The sequence below is a fragment of the Papio anubis genome, chromosome 9 (assembly GCF_008728515.1).
Source record: "Papio anubis isolate 15944 chromosome 9, Panubis1.0, whole genome shotgun sequence".
NCBI classification, from domain to species: Eukaryota; Metazoa; Chordata; class Mammalia; order Primates; family Cercopithecidae; genus Papio; species Papio anubis.
In genome coordinates this window covers 109,946,586-109,961,167 of record NC_044984.1, presented here as the reverse complement: position 1 = coordinate 109,961,167, position 14,582 = coordinate 109,946,586, and the positions used below count along the sequence as shown (strand labels likewise).

The window sequence follows — 14,582 nt, the reverse complement described above, 5'->3', positions numbered from 1 at the left end:
CAATCAGTTCATCAATCTATCAGCCCATACATGCATGAATGAATGATTCAGGACTGTAATGGCAGAATGTATTTTATCTGTAGGATAAGCATTAAGAAACTCATCTGATATAGATATGTGCTTTAGTTTTGGGTGAAAATGAACTAGATTGAATAAGCAATGTAAATGGGGTTGAGGTGTCAATTATCTGTGAACTTCCTTTTTAAGCTGAGACCTTGAGGAAGGAAATTGTTTGGAAAATTCTGCTGTAGCTGTTAGGAACATGCTGGGCCCTGAAGAAAATCAGTCTTGACTCCACAGTGTGAAAGCAGGGAGGAAATCTTGAAGCTCTGATTTCCTTTCCCCCAAGATACCAATTTCCCTTGGCCAGTCCTCATTCTCCATTCAGTGATCTAACCTAGGCAGACTTGCAGCCCTCCTTCTAATTCCCTGTAGCAAATCTGAGACCAGGACAGGATGTCAAATAGCATCTCTCTAAAAGCTCTGGGATGGCACAGGGGAAATAAACTAAGAGGACGTTGAGAAGAAATAGATGATCTGTCCCACTAGCTAAGTTACATTCCTCTTTGGCTTGAAGCGTCTTTAGGATATCTTTCTGCCTATTTCCTGGCTATTGATAAAGCAGAAGCCAACATTTTCCACCAAGCTGGAGGTACTCCTGATGACATCTAGGCTGCTTGAAGTTGAGATTTGGGGGAACTGGGCCTAAGGAAAGGAAGGACTATTCCCTCTTGTGTTTGTGTTAGCTAAAAATGCAAATGACTACAAATCATAGAAAACCTAACGACAGAGGCTTAAATCACCCACATATCAGAAGTTCTTGTGAATACGCAGTAGATTGTTGGCATTGGCTCAGTAAGTCAATAGTATTCTTTTGGGAGCTCCTGGGATTCTCTTGGGCTCTCCCTCATGGTCACAAGATGGTTACTTCCTGCATTGCCAGAGAGGAAAGAAGAAAAGGGAAAATGGGAAGGTCCACATTAAGGCTGTCTCTTTTTACCAAATTACAATGTTTCCAAAATCCTCCCTTGTGGGCTTTCATTTCTGTTTCCTGAACAGGACTAGTCCCATAGCTGCAAGGGAGGCTGACCATGTTCAGCTTTCTAGCCTCTACAGCAGATGGTCGGCAGGGAGAAGGGAGGAGGAATAACTCTTGGGTCTCTAGTCAGTAGTGTTGGCCCAGTTTCTACAGCCTGCTTTCCAAGTTCCTATTTCTTACCTGGGGAGCTGCATCTTACCTGAAAATTCACATCTGGAATGCCCATATATATGAGAAGACACCGCTCACTTTCTGCCACAAGAAGCAGCATAACAATCAGACCCAGATCTGTCCATGAGAGAGATACCCAAAGACAACTGCTAACATCTGCTAAAGACTTACTTGCCAAGCACTGTGCCAGGTATATCACATTGAACTTTTTAAAACCCTAAAAATGACTTTGAAATCACTCCATTTTACAGATGAAGAAACCAAGACCCAGAGTTGTTGAGGGACTTGTCTGACTAAAAAGAGACATATTTTGGATTTGAACTAAGGCAGTGTCATGGTCTTAGCCATGATCTTAGCTACTATAGGCATGTAGTCAGCTGAGTTCATTCAAAGCTGCCTTCTCTGCTATAGCAGCAGCCAGTGACAATTTTCCCTCTTAGTCACAGACATGCCTGGGGTCCCTGCACCCATCCTGCTTTCAGGATCTGTTGATGCTATTCTTCTAGGCCGGCAGTAAAATGACATTTATGAGAATTTTTCCCTTTGAAGTGGGAGTGTTTGCGCATTTCACTTTAAAGCAAGGGAAAAAACAAGAGCTCAAGCAGATAAATAACTGCAGCCTTGGAGAAAGAGCATGACGCCTACGGATGCGGTCTCCACTCATATCAGGTCATCTTAGACGGAAAGATCTTTATTCATCTCTCTCAGCTGACTGTTTTTATGAACTGCTTGCCCCTACTTCCATCTCCTGTACTTACAAACAAACTGCCTACTTTTGATTCTTTTTTAGTTCTTCTCCTCTGTAAATGTTTCTTTCTTTTGCCGTATATGTTTCTTTGGGGTGGAGGGACATTCTTCCCAATTCTCAGGTTACAGTACTTGCCCCAAAGATTTTGGAATGAGATAGAATTTTGGAATATTGGTGTTGCCACTTACTAGCTGTTTGACATTGGGTGGGTGGCAACTTCTCTGAATCTCAGTTTCCTGCTCTATAAATTGGGCATGATAATATCTACCTCCAGGATTGTTGGTTGGCGGGGGCGGGGGTCACTATAGAATGGTAAATTTCCTGAGGAAAGGCATGTGCTATTTCTACCTTTTCTAGGCTAACGCAGAATCTCATTGGCCCGCCCTCAAATTTTCATATGTTCACTTATGTGTTATACATTATAATATACTATCCTATCCTATTCATCCATTCTCCATCCAGCACCCATTTATCCATCCATCCATCATCCATCCATCCATCCATCATTCATCCATCATCCATCCATCCATCCATATCTATGCATCTATAGGTGATGTGTCTTCAGAATATACCACTGACTTCTTCCACTGGTTTCCCACCTGGGAAACTCACGCCATTTTTCCCCTGGATTTTTCCAGCAGCCTCCTAACTAGCCTTTCTGTCCTCACCCGTGTTTCTCTAAAGTTCTATTTTCAACACAGAGGCCAAATTTATTTTGTTAAAATATAAAATTGTGTCACTTTTTGCTCCAAACCCCCCAGTGATTCCCATCTTACTCGTGGTAAAAGCCTAGTTTTTACTACGGCCTGCCATCATCTCTGACCCCATCTCATACTTATCTCTCTCTCTGTTCCAGCCATATGGGCACCCTTGTTGCCCCTTGAATCCTCCAGGCGTGGTCCTGCCTTTGGGACTTTGCACTTGCTGTTCTGTCCGTCTGGAATGCTCTTTCATCAAATATGCTTGTGGAGTCCTTACTCCCTTCAGGGTTTTGCACAAATATCCTCTTCTCAGTGAGATCTTCTCTGATGTTCCCATTTAATATTCCCACCCCTTTTCTACCCTCACAACTCATAAGCCTCTTCTTTGTCCTCTGTATTTTCTCTTTAAAACTTATTACCATTTAGCATACTACATACTTTATTTATTGTCTCCCTCTTCCACCATCATATAAACTTTGTGACGGCAGAGATTTTGTCTGTTTGGTTCTTTGCTACATTCCTTTACTTATATTCCTATTACCTAGAAAATGCTTGGCATAAAGTCGGTCCTCAGAAAATGTGTTGAATAAGCGTGTGTGTGTGTGTGTCTGGGTGTGAAATACCCACCATCATGTACTGCTGGAAGAAAGAACCTTACCCAAAAGAAGTTTTATAATATATATGAAAAGTCTTTACAGTATGTGTCCACTTAGAGACAGCAATATTAGTTTCTCAAATGTTTTCTAATGTGTTTCTTCGGCAGCACATATACTAAAATTGGAACGATACAGAGAAGATTAGCATGGCCCCTGCGCAAGGATGACACGCAAATTCGTGAAGCGTTCCATATTTAAAAAAAAAAAAAAAAAAAAGAAAATCTTCATGGATGTGTCTAAGAAACAATTTAGCTCTAAAGATATTCATTCATTATTTATGATTAAAAAATGAAAACAACTAAAATGTCTGAATAGGGGAATGATTAAATAAAGGGTTCTATATGTAAGCATTTGTGAAATGCTGTAGTGCTAATTGACATAGAGTGTCCATGTCAGGTTAAAAAGCACATGAATGCATGAAAAGATATTGCTATGGGTTGCATGTCTTCTCCAAAACTCATGCTGAAGTGTAATTGCCAATGTAATGGTTTGGGAGGTAGGGACTTTAAGAGATGATTAGGTCATAAGGACTCCACCCCTGTGAATGAGTTAATACTGTTATCATTGGAGTGAGTTAGTTATCAAGTGAGTGGGCTCCTGGCAAAATAATAATCTGGTCCCCATTTTCTGTCTCTCTGTCAAGCACACAATCCTTTGCCATGTGATGTCCTTCACCATGTAATAGTGCAGCAAGAAGTCCCCATTGGATGTGCCCCTTGATTTGGGATTTTCCAGCCTCTAGAACTTTGAGTCAAATAAACGTCTCTTGTTTATAAGTTACCCAATCTTGGGTACCTAGAAGACAAGACAACAAAATATTAGCAGTACTCTATCTTGGGGAACAAGTGTAATTTTTATCTATCTGTGTTGTCTTGTACATTTTCAATAATAAACTCGAATAGGTTTTGTAACTTAAAAATAAAGTTTTCTGAAAGAAAGTTGAATAGCATCATTTCAAAAAGTGATTTCAGGTGAATTAGGACCAAACTAGCTCTTATCAAACTTAGAAAGCTGATTGTAATCGACAGCAAAGGCCAAAGGATTTGCATTTTACAAGCTTCCCACTCTACCTATTAATGCCATGTTTATTCTTCCTGCTTGTTTATATCTGTGTCTCCAGAGGCTTAAATGAAGTTGATAGTCAAAGTAATTTATGTAGGTTGCTCAGTCAGACACATCAACTCTGGGGAGAAAGAAAAGACACATTATGCTTGTCTGATTGTAAATAACTCAGGCTTGGGGTTTCCATGGATATGGTTTATCCCATGGCCATTCCTGTCTTTTTCCTTAGGCCAATGCAGGCTTCAAGGAGACCCTGAGGTAGTAAATGGTGGCTAAAACCAATACTGATGTTTACCCTTTTAAGTATTTTGAGTTCCTAACAGCTTCCCTTTTTAACTCCTTAGAGTGGAGATAGGGGTGGTGTGGAGTAAAGGTCAATAAACTTTTTCTGTGAAGGACCAGATAGTAAATATTTTGGGCTTTGCAGGTCATAAGATCTTTGTCACAACTACTCAGCTTTGTGACTGTAGTGTGAAGGTAGTCATAGATGATATGTAAGTAAATGGATAAGACTGAGTGCCAATCAAATTTTATCTGTGGGCACCCTAATTTGAATTTTCTATAATTTTTATATATCACAGAATATTCTTCTTCTTTTGAACCCCTCCCACCATTTAAAAATGTAAAACCAATCTTAGATCATGGGCGTATGAAAGTAAGTGGTGGACTGGACTTGGCCTCTCAGGCTGTAGTTTACTGACCTCTGGTGTAAGGAATGGAATGGAGATTTATACTATTGAAATTACTATTATTTTTAATGATGTGGAAATAGTGATGTTTTTAGTTAAAATGAATGAGTATATACTTTTATAACACAGGGTACCAGATGTCATGAAAATGTATATTTTTCTGATACACAATATGTAATTTTTAAACTGGCTCAGATATTGTGTCAGATCAATTGATAACTGCAATATATAAAACATATGAAACTAATTCCAGGAAATACCTTATATTTATGTCCTTGGGTCTGAATTTCTGAGCTCTCTGTGTTTAGGGATGGAATTTGGTTTATTCAAAGAGTAGCAGGTTATATATCTTGATGGCTACATTAGCTCAATATTTTGTTTCCTTTCTGGAGCAGGTAAGCCTTACAGACTGTTTTAGTTTGCAGCAATTACATTTGCTTATCGCTATGAAACAGAATTTCATTTGAAGCCGGTTATTAATGTCTAAAATGCACTTCCAGGAAATAATTTTGAACATTTTATTTATTAAAAAGAACTCAATGTTTGTTCAAAGGCATTGATGTAATTTACAAAGTTCGATATTAGATATTTTATGAGGCAATATAAAAATGCCATTTTGCAAGGCCCCATTGCTTAATTGTACTGTGGCACATTCAATGTCAGAATAAGGTGCTATTTTGTATTCTGCTTTTATGGCACTAATTAGTAAGTTTATTAAGAGAATCAGCAAACAAAAAGCCTTCCACTCTTCCCAGCCCTGGATTCTGATTTGTCAGTTTATTTTTATGAAACATCTTCAAAAGGTACACAAAAGAAGCCTCTTTACTTATACACCTTTAGTGTCTCACCTTTATGGAAAAAGAAGAAGTTTGGGAATTTGATTACATCTGGAAAATCTGGGACACATGATACTGTATCAGATCTTGCTATACCTCACCAGTGTTCTCTTTGCACTTATCAAGTATATGCCTATGGTGCCAACTGCAAGCACCTGAGACTCTCCACCTGAGGGCTTTCTCTTGGCCTCAGTGAAGGGCAGGGTAGAAATGCTGGGGAGTCAACACCCCAGGGGCAGTCCTTTATCAACAGCAGATGGATGTTAGAGAAAAAATACCCACCTTCTTCCCCACTCAGGGAACATAACTTTCAAGCATGTTCTGTGCAGTCTTTCAGAGTTCCCCATAGGATTCATTTTCCTGTTGGCCACTGTGGGAACCTGATCCATAATGCAGTGTATCAGTTATCTACTTCTGCATAACATGTTATCCCAAAACTTAGTGACTTAAAGCAACAAATACTTACTATTTTACAGTGGGGTAGGGTTTCAGATAAGGATTAGTTGGGTGGATCTGGCAGGTTCTCTCATGAAGTTGCAGTCAAGATGTTGGCCAGGGCTGTGATCTCATCTGAAGGCTTGACTGAGGCTGAAGCATCTGTTTCCAAGCTTACTCCCATGGCTGTTGGCAGGAGACCTCAGTTGCTCACTACATGGGCCGCATGTGAGTGTTTTAGGGCTGTTTGAGTGTCTTCTGACATGGTTTCTGGTTTCCTTGAATATGACAATGGCTGTCTACAGAAACTAACAATTTGTTCTTCCTCTCAGTCTGGGACAAGTTTTTCCTCTCTATTACTCAGGATAGACTGGTTGCTAAAACCACCACCACAACAAAAATCTTCAAAATGTCCATGGCTTAACTCAAAACAAATTTGTTTCTTGCTCATTTCATTATAGCTTGGTGGCAGAGCAGGGGTGGGGAAGACCCTGCTCCATGCAGTCATTCAGGGTTCCAGATGCCTTCCATACTGAGCTCTGCTTCCTTTTATTCTTTAGCATCTTCTCAATCCAGATGGCAATTGGGGATTGTGAAAAGAGCATGGAGCTCCTGAGAAAGACACTTTTGTTAGGGCAGCTGGGCTTGGAAGGGCACACCTCATGGCTGCCCAAGTTCATTGGCCAGAATTCACACTCATGGTCTCCCCTAGCTGCAAAGGAGGCTGGGAAATGTGATCTTGTTGGGTACCAAGGGGAAGGAAGCTAAGTGGGTTTTTGGGGAGCAGCCAGCTAAGCTCTTCTACATCTTCTAACAACCCCCAAAGAAATGGCAGTAACTCAAAATAAACCCCTTTATTGAGCTCCTTGACACAGGTCAAGCCCTTTTCCATGTTCTGCCTTTTTTCAGTCTGATGACATTTTGAAGCAATAGGAGGAGCAAATGCATATGGCACTGACTGTAGTAACTTAACCCCTACAGCAACCCTGTTAGGGCTATTTGCCTTTTATATTATTTGCATTTTAGAGATGAGGAAACTAAGGCACAGAGAAGTTTGGTCAATTGTTCAAATCACACAGCTCAACAGTGACAGGGCTGGGGTTTGAACTCAAATCCTGTGTCCTTTCTAAGCCATAGCTGGAGTGTGACTCCCAGGACTGGACCAGCCTTGTTTTGATCCTCCTTGGGAGGAGTGAATGCAACTGTGCTGTCTAGTGTGATAAAAATCTCTGCAGCCGTTGGAGCTCAAGGAGGCTCTTCCCAGATTACCCCCCTTCCCTTTCCTAATGAGCCCGGAGACGCCGGCAGGACGGCGGCAGCCAATGGACAATTAGCGGAGAGGGCTGTCCCAAACGGGCTGGGCCCAGCATCAGGGCCCTAAGTGTCTGCTTATTAAATCACAGCTTGGCCTGGAGCCCAAGGCTCTGCCCCTCTCCTCCCCAACGGGACGCCACACACAGCCCTTTTCGAGGCAGCCCCCTGGGATAAAGCTCAGCCCACAGGATCCGGGGAAAACACAACCAGAGAAAGGCAGGAAGCCGTTCCGGCCCAGCACAAAGGCCCAGGCGTCAGAGGAGATGGGTGGGCACATTCCTCTGCACAACAACAGAGGGGATCACCCCGCACCTCCTGCGTTGGGTGTGAGGTCAAGCCTCTCACCTCTTTGAGCCTCAGTTTCCTCCTCTGTACAATGGGGATTTTCCAGTGTCTGACTCACCAGGATTACATGGAATGGTGCTCAAAAAGGTTTAGCACCTGGGTTGGAGCAGTGTAGGGACCCGAACAATGCTCTCAGCTACTTAATAAAATGCAGATTCATTGAACCAACCCCACACCTGTGGGCTGGAGCTAAGGAATCTGCATTGTGTAGATTCTACACCAGGGCCAGAAGCACAATAAAGGTGGATAAGCAATGCTTTGAACAGAGGTCAGCAAACATTTTTCCTAAAGGTCCAGAGAGTCAATATTTTCAGCTTTGCCGGCCACACTGTCCCAACTTCTCTTTTTTTTGTTTTTTGTTTTGAGACAGAGTCTCGCTCTGTCGCCCAGGCTGGCGTGCAGTGGCTCGATCTCGGCTCACTGCAAGCTCTGCCTCCCGGGTTCACGCCATTCTCCTCCTGCCTCAGCCTCCAGAGCAGCTGGGACTACAGGCGCCCGCCATCACGCCTGGCTAGTTTTTTGTATTTTTAATAGAGACAGGGTTTCACTGTGTTAGCCAGGATGGTCTCGATCTCCTGACCTCATGATCAGCCCACCTCAGCTTCCCAAAGTGCTGGGATTACAGGTGTCAGCCACCGCGTCCGGCCTCCAACCTCTCAACTCTGCTGATACCACATGAAAGCAGCCACAGACAACATGCATTGAATGGGCCAGGCTGTGTGCCAATAAAACTTTATTTGTGGACACTGAATTTTAAATTTCATATCATTTTCACATGCCATAAAATAGTTTTGTTTTTTGATTTGTTTCTCAATCCTTTAAAATATCCAAACTATTTGTAGCTCATAGGTTATATAAAAGTAGGCAGTGTGTCAAATTTGGTCTGAGGGCTGCAGTTTGCAAAACCCTGTTCTAGGACAGTGCTGTTGCTTAGAAATATGTGAACCTCCTGCATAATTTCTAATTTTCTAGTAGCTATATTTAGAAGCAAAGTTTTTGAAAAAACTAAATGAAATGTACTTTAATAATATCAATTTAACCCAGTATATACAAGTATTACTTTTTTACTTATTTTTATTTTTTGAGACAGGGTCTCACTCTGTTGCCCAGGCTGGAGTGCAGTGGTGTGATTCTAGCTCACTGCAGCCTCAACCTCCCGGGCTCAAGCAATCCTCTTGCCTCAGCCTCCCAAGTAGCTGAGACTACAGGCACCTGCCACTATGCCTGGCTAATTTTTTATTTTTTGTAGAGATGGGGTCTTACTATGTTGCCCTTGCTGGTCTCAAACTCCTGGGCTCAAGCACTCCTTCTGCCTTAGCCTCCCAAAGTGCTGAGATTACAGGCTACTTATTATCATATGTGCACCCAGACTATCATATAATCAATGTAAAAGTATTAATGGGATATTCTACATTCTGTGTGTGTGTGTGTGTGTACTAAGTCTTTGAAATATGGTATGTTTTATACTTACAGGGCATCTCAGTTCAGTCCAACTCATTTGAAGCACTCTATAGCCACCTAAACTGGTGATTCCCCTAGTGGATAATACAGCTCTGGATGACGTGTTTTTTGTCTGATGTCATGCCAGACTGTGCAGTGGCTTGGCCATCCTCCCATTTCACAGAACGGAGAAACTGAGGCCCAGAGAGGAAAAGCAGCTTGTCTGAGGTCACACAGCAAGGCAAGCTGCACAAAGTGCTTACTGTGATTTCTCAGAGGCCAGGGTCTCTGCCTGCCTCTCTCTACCACACTTATGCCCGAATCCTGTTGTTACCAAAACTGCAGCCCCCTTAATCCTGACGTCTGATGCCCACCATCTTTCCAGCACACCCTCTCTGAAATGCCACCTCCAACAATTCCTGACCTCACAGGGGATTCTAGTGTCTTGGTTTCTTCCTATCCTTCACTTCTTCACTTTCCACTTCAACCCACCATTTCTAAGACCCAGAAGTCTGAGTCTCCTTGCTTCTACTTTTGCTGTACTTGCCTTCCCTTCCTCCCTGAGAGTGCCTGGAGAAAACCTAACCCATCTGACCTTCCTCACTCCTCTGTCCTTTTCTGGGGCTGCAAATTGCTGGGGGACCACCATGATGGTGAGTTTGCTGCACCGACTTGCTAGGCTATAGCACCCAGATATTCAACAGGACACAGATATTCAACAGCACACGTATGTAGTTGTTGCTATGATATGTGGTGAGCACTGACAATCAGCTGACTTGAAGTAAAGGAGACTCTTCAATAATCCGGGTGGACCTCATCCAATCAGTTGAAGACTATAAGAGGGAAAACAGGTTTCTGGAGAAGAAGAAGAAATTCTGCTTCAAGACCAGGGCATCAGCTCCCGCCTGAGTTCCAGCCTGCCCAATGGACTTTGGACTTTGCCAGCCGCCACAACTGGTGAATCAAATCCTTAAAATAAATCTCCTCTTGGTTCTGTTTCTCTGGAGAATGCTGAGTGACACCACAGCCCTCTACTGTGCTGATTCTCTTACTTTGAACTCCTGTCCAATGCCGTCTGGAGAGCTGTTGGTGCCGCTCACAAATGCCATTGCTTTCTCACTGTCTCTTGTCTTGTCTTCAGCCCCTGTATCCCTTCCTCATCCTGCCCTGACCACCTGTAACAAAAGAACACCCAAACTCCATCAAAGTCAGGACCCCCTTAACGCAATTTTTTTTTTTTTTTTGAGACGGAGTCTCACTCTGTCGCCCAGGCTGGAGGGCAGTGGCGCGATCTTGGCTCACTGCAAGCTCCGCCTCCCGGGTTTACGCCATTCTCCTGCCTCAGCCTCCTGAGTAGCTGGGACTGCAGGCGCCCGCCACCTCGCCCGGCTAGTTTTTCGTATTTTTTAGTAGAGACGGGGTTTCACCGGGTTAGCCAGGATGGTCTCGATCTCCTGACCTCATGATCCGCCCGCCTCCGCCTCCCAAAGTGCTGGGATTACAGGCTTGAGCCACCGCGCCCGGCCCCTTAACCCTATTTTTGTTTTGGCGCGTCACCAAGCGTCAATGAACATCCTAGATATTGACTGACTTATTTTGTTTGATGTCTGTTTCTGTAAGCTCCAAGAGGGCGGGGACTTGGCTTAGTTCCAAACCTGGAATAGTGCTGGCACATAGTAGGGACTCAACAAATAACAGTTGAAAGAATTGTTGAAGGCATGAGCTCATTAAGTTACTTATTTTATTTTCCTTCTGAAGTGGACACTGGTATTAAACCCCATTTTACAGATGAGGAAACTGAGACTCAGATTTAAGTCACGTGTCCACATCTGCAGGGCGAGGAGGTGGCAGAGCCGGATGTGAACTCAGGCCTGTCTCTCTGTCTGACTGGCTGAATGCTGCTGTTGACTGAAGGGTGCCAACCTGGCAAGCCCGCTGTGAAGGCATGGTGGGAAACAGTTGCCCAGTCAGCAGGGATGAAGCTGCCGGCTGCACTGAACTGAGAGCTGGGGCTGCAGGCAGACACTGCAGCTCATAATTGTGTAACCTTGGCCAAAAACTTGCTTTGCTAAGCCTTGGTTTCCCCATCTGCATTATGGCAATCATCACACATACTTTGCAAATTTCTACTTTTACTAAATCTGCTAACATCAGCCACATTCCTCATAACCACGGTCAGGACTCATCTTCTCTCCAGACTTCCTCTTCTGCTTCCCCAGGAGCCCCAGCCTGGCCCCCTTGGGATCATAGACAGCCTCACTCTGGTTCCTACTTAAGACCCCTCTGTCTCCAGCTAACACGCCCAGATGGGGAGTGACTTTCCATATTCCCTGGGGTTAGTTCCTCCATCATCTGCCATCTCCTGGATGTCAAGTCCTGGAGCCTCTCAAATCTTTCATCCTGGCAGCCCACTCACCCTGCAGGCCAGGCCCTACCTGCTGTGTGCCATGCTGCATAACGGTGTGATCTGGCTCTGCCTCATACCGGCTAGCTTTGTGGCACAGTCATTTCCTCTCTCGGAGTCTCGGTTTGCACATCTGTAAAGTGTGGACGCACTGCTGAGCTCATGGGGTTTATGTGAGCACCGAAAAGAGATGCAAAAGTGTGGACCAAGCATCATCATGGCACATAGCAAAGACTTGTGCCCAGACTTGTGTGCTTCCTGTTTAAGTCTTCGAATCAGGTAGACCTGGGTTTGAACTCCAGCTCTGCCTTCCACTAGCCCTGTGGTCTTGGGCAGGCAACATAATCTCTCTGACCTTGTTTTCCCTTATGTCAAATGTGGGTAAAAATGCCGCTTCTCTTATTAGGTGTCACGAGGATTATTTGAGAGTATTTGTGGCAGTGGGTGCTGTGGGGCTCACAATAGACTTGGTTCTCCTCTTTTCCCAGGTACACATATAGACTACATTTCCCAGCCTCCCTTGCAGGGTTGTGTGATGGAGTTCTGGCCAATGGAAGGTGGGCCTGCCTCTTAACAAACTCCTACATAATTCTCCATGCCCTTTCTTCCTTTCCCTATCAGCTAGATGCAAATATCCAGGGTTCTAATGCCCTAGAGCCCTGATTCTCAAAGTGTGGCCCCCTGGATCAGCAGCATCTCCCAGGTATATGCCAGAAATACAAATTCTATGTTCCAACCCAAGAACTACTGAATCAGAAACTATGGGGGTGAGTGGGGCCCAGCAATCTGTGCTTTAACAAGCCCTCTGGGGTTTTTGATGCGTGCCCAGGTTTGAGAACTGCTGTCCTGAAGGATGGCAAAAACTCGAGTGAGAAGGAGCCTGGGTCGCTGAGGAAGTAGAGCACATCCTTGCTGCCCCATAGATAAGCTACTGAGTTGGGGGCTTCCTTGTTATAGCAGCTAGTATTTAAAGTAATTGGTGCAGACTAGGTACTGAAAAGTTGGAGTCTGTTATTACAGGTTTAGCATGAGAGTTTTGGAGAACATTAAGGAGCTAGAGTGCAATGGCAAGGATGGGACAGGACACCGTGAGCTGGGGGAGCACTTGCATTGAGTAATAAACTGTCTGCATTGCAGCTGCTGGGGGTAGGTGGTGGAGCGATATTGCCCACAGTGAATGACCTCCCCAGGCAAGGTGGCAGGAAGCCGGAGACAGGCATCAGCTCAGCATCCTCCAATTAGCTGCCATCTCTGACCCCATCAGGGCTGGAGGAAGTGCTGGTGCTTACCGGCACTCAGGCCCACCTGCCTGGAGGGCTGGCAGACTCAGCAGCTGGGGTGGTGGCACCTGAAGGTCTCGGCCTAACAGAGCCTTGCTTATTCCAGAGATCTGCAAAGGGTTAGTGGGTGGGGGGCTGGCAGGCGGGAAGGAAGTGTCAGGGAGCAATCACATGAGGTCAGGCTGACCTCTCAGCCCAGCCCCAGGGGCAGACATGCCACGTGTGGCCAGGCCAGACCTTATTTTCTTGGAGTTCTGGGGAAGGGACTGCTCCAACAGTTGGAAAATTTCCACTTACCAGGAGCTGTCTGTGTAGTTGCAGGGAAGAATGTCAATCACCGTGGTTGGAAGGGTTAGAGAGCATTTGCAGTCCACTACAATGCCCAAGGCCACCTGAACAGCTGGGACCATCCATGTGGTCCTCCCCACTCCTTAGCATCATGGGACACATTTATTGATCACACACTGACACCGGGAATGGCGCTCAGCATTCCATGAACATCATCTCATTTACGACCCAGGATATCACTCCCCCCTTTTACAGATGGGGAAATGGAGGCACGGTGAGAAGCAGCCACCTGCCTTGGTTGACTCCTCGGTGAAATGGTAAGGTTGAGATTTGAGTTAGGTGGGCTGACTCTGAGGGCCTCATTCTGTATTTGTTTTTAAATTGTGGTAAAACTGACATAACATAATATTTGCCATTTTAAATATCTTAAGCATACAATTCAGTGACATTAAGTGCATTCACATTGCTGTGCACCCCAGGTGCCACTATCCATCTCCAGAACTTTTTCATCATCCCAAATTGAAACTCTGTATCCATTAAACATGCACTTCCCATTCCCCTCGCCCCTATTCCCTGGTAACGACCATTCTACTTTCTGTCTCTACGAATTTATAAGGGACCTCTTACAAGTGGAATCATACAGTCTTCATCATTGCGTGCCTGGCTTATTTCACTTAGCATTACGTCCTCAAGATTCATCCATGTTGTAACATATGTCAGAATTTCCTTCCTTTTCAAGGCTGCATAATATTCCATTGTGTGTATAGACCACATTTTGTCCATCCATGCATCAGCTGATGGACATTTGGGTTGTTTCCACCTTTTGGCTATTGTGAATCCTGCCACTCCAAACATTTCTGTACAAGTATCTGTTCGAATCCCTGCGTTCTCTTCTTTGGGGTGTATAGCTAGAAGTAATTATTGGGTCAAGTGATAATTCCATGTGGAAGTTTTTGAGGAACCTCCACGCTGGTTTCCTCAGCGGCTACACCTTTTTACATTCCCACCAGCAATGCACAGGGCAGGCTGGATTCTTAACCACCATGCTGTCCTTCCTCTCTGAATAGCCTGCATTTGTCACGCTATGGAGGACACCGTGCTGTCTTATCTCTCAGTAGCCTGCAATTTGTCCTGCCCTTGAGGAGAGGGAAAGACTAAAAACTCATCCCTGCAC

The 14,582-nt window shown here is 44.5% G+C and overlaps 1 non-coding gene across 1 annotated transcript; it reads left to right on the top strand.

The window, feature by feature from the left end:
* The first annotated feature begins 3,407 nt into the window (after window positions 1-3,407).
* Window positions 3,408-3,513, top strand: LOC116269113. The gene has a single exon (XR_004176418.1). It is a non-coding gene; the product is annotated as a U6 spliceosomal RNA (small nuclear RNA).
* The last annotated feature ends 11,069 nt before the right edge of the window (window positions 3,514-14,582 follow it).